Genomic DNA, 2745 nt, shown 5'->3' on the forward strand with positions numbered 1-2745 from the left:
CTTCTTTCTTTCTTTCTTCTCTTCTTTCTTTCTTTCTCTCTTTCCTTCTTTCTCTCTTTCCTTCTTTCTTTCTTCTTCTTCTTTCCTTTCCTTCCTTCCTTCCTTCCTTCTTCCTTCCTTCTTCCTTCCTTCCTTCCTTCCTTCCTTCCTTCCTTCCTCCCTTCCTCCCTTCCTTCCTTCTTCCCTTTTTCTTTCTTCTCCTTCCTTTTTCTTGCTTTTCCTTTCTTCTTTTCTTTATTTTTCTCACTTCTCTTTCTTTCTTCTTTCTTTTCTCTCTTTCTTACTTCACATGTTGCTTGTAAGCAGAAGGCAAACAAAATAGCCAGGCTGGGAGAACTTCTAGCATTAGTAATTTCATGTCAAAAGCAGGTGTCTAGATTCTTTAGAAACATGCTGAGCCTTAATTTTGTCTCCTCTCCTCTCCCTCTCCCTCTCCTCCACCCTTCTCTCTTTCCCTTGGCCCTCCCCCACCAGCAAAGGCATGATCGTTGAGTAAATGGAAAAAACCATTTTACAACATTAAAGGAAGGCTGTTTAGAAAAGGAAGGCCCTGCTGAGGTGTAGAGGAAGCCTGTTTATTAACACTGGACACCTCTTATCTCAGGCAGCTCCAGATGGATGTCCCTTGTAATTCCCACTCTGTGCCAAGTGGGGTTAAGCAGGGTAACCACCTTGACGTGGGCTGGTGATCACCAGGGGATCATCGGCTCCTTCAGAGAGAAATTTTAGCAGAAACTTGGGGTGGGGAGAGGAGAGTCATCAGGCTTCAGCATAAAAAGCTTGCACGTGGCCAGATTTACCTTTGTGGCTGTAAATTGCTTGCTGCCTGGGACAGAGCCAGGTTTTGATTGAGAGATAAAGTAGTTCAAATCTGTCAATAATTAACTGTCACTCAATTAAGGCTTTCTTAACAAATTAGCACTTGGTAGCACCTAGGGTGCAGGTTTTTCATGGAAAAGGCTGATAGAGTGACGTTGGCCATTAAGTTTGCCCACTGAGTATCAGCTAATGTCCTGCTCAGTTTAAACACTACTGTGTAAATTTGGTGAATTGGTTCCCAAACCCCATTTCTGCCAGATTGCTTTTAAGATTAACCATTTGTGCCTTCCCAAGCTGAACAATGCAGGTCGGGGTTGCTGAATAAGAGAGCTATCCCCAATTGATTAGGGTTTCCTGGCTGTTGGACAGCCTTGAAGGAGCACCCTGACGTAAACGAGGCTGCAGGTTTGAATTTACAGAACCCTGCTGGACCACAGGAAAGGACAGAGGAGAGTTACATAGTCTGCCTCCAGTGTAAGCTGCTGTAATGTCTTTCTGTCTCGCAGAGGGCCTCACTATTCCCCAGCCTGTCCCTTCCACTGGGTTGGTGGGAAGGGTAAAAGCGAAAACGTTTCCACTCGCTTTATCCCATGAGGAAATTCTCATCCAAGCAGCTGCCACCAGGCTGTGACTTCTTGTTGCTTTCAACCTTACGTAGCCCTGGGTACCTGGCTTCACCAGGGCTGTCAGGTAGAACACGTTTCCAGAAACATGGCAACGTTCTCTCCCAGATTCCTGGAAGAATCCTGTGGCAACAGAGGTGGCATTGGTGTTTCTCTGGTAGCAGACGTTTTGCCAGTTCCCTTTCATCACTCTCCGAACAAGCAATGCTGTGGGTATGTCATCCCACTCTTCCTCTTAACTCTCCGTTCAGAAATCATAAGTGAATGTCGGATGTCAGCCAGATCCAGCAGAGCCATCCCAGTTTACATCAGCTGGTGATCTGGCCCTGTGTTTGTGCACGCTGCTGGATCGACGCTGCCGGGACGGGAATTCCCTTGGTACATTAATTCACAGCAAACCACAGACTCTGGAAGCCCTGGCCTTGTGATCATTTGTCACATCAACCCTGCTGAGGAGGAATCCGTCTCTCACGAGTCAGAAAACCCCTTGCTCTCTGTTGGCATCGAATTCTCCTGGTGTCAGGCGCAGTTGCACCTCCAGGAGGTGTAATCACGGAATCTGTTTAGAAGTGAAATGCAAAACTCTGCCATAGGCAGGTACTGATTCACACCGTATTGCACAAAAGGCTGCGAGGTGGAAGCGGCTTTTAGCTTCAGCTCTGATCCGTTCCTCTGATACAGGTTTATGCTCAGTATGGGCTTGGTTAAAGCAGTCGCTGCTTACCTCGGTGAATAGGTTTTCCACCTTTTTTGACCAAAGCATGCCTCACCTGTGGTGTGGGCCAAAGCAATGCTGGACAAGAGTTTAAAAACGAAGTTTGGGAAGCTCTCCAGGTTGTTCTTTTTGAGATGCACACTGTTGTCTTGTACAAAAGCTAATCCTGACACAGCCTTCTTTCTATTAATCATATCAGAAGAGCTGCCAGAGAGTGACAGCTCTTAGCCAGCACCACCCTACCGTGGTTCAGAGATCTGAACTGTTTCAGCAACCTCCATGTGGAGGGGTTAAAAGCACATTAAAAAATACTTTGTGTTGACCTGTCCTATTACTTGCATTAAAAGTCTTAAGAAGTTTAAAATCATAAAGCAGGAGAAAAGGAAGCACATTTGGTAGTTTAAAACTGTACCCTACCCTGCTGAATAATCAAAGCTGGTATTGAACAGGAAATGTAGTTTAATTTTATAGACTTATGTTCTTTTAGTTGGTTGGTGTTTTTAAGAAAGAGGAAGGTACTTCCATAGAAGGATTATAACCTGGGAAAAACAATTTTGATTTCTTTTTTTTTTTTTTGTGCACTGAATG

This window comes from Phalacrocorax aristotelis, chromosome 3 (assembly GCF_949628215.1).
Source record: "Phalacrocorax aristotelis chromosome 3, bGulAri2.1, whole genome shotgun sequence".
Lineage (NCBI taxonomy): Eukaryota > Metazoa > Chordata > Aves > Suliformes > Phalacrocoracidae > Phalacrocorax > Phalacrocorax aristotelis.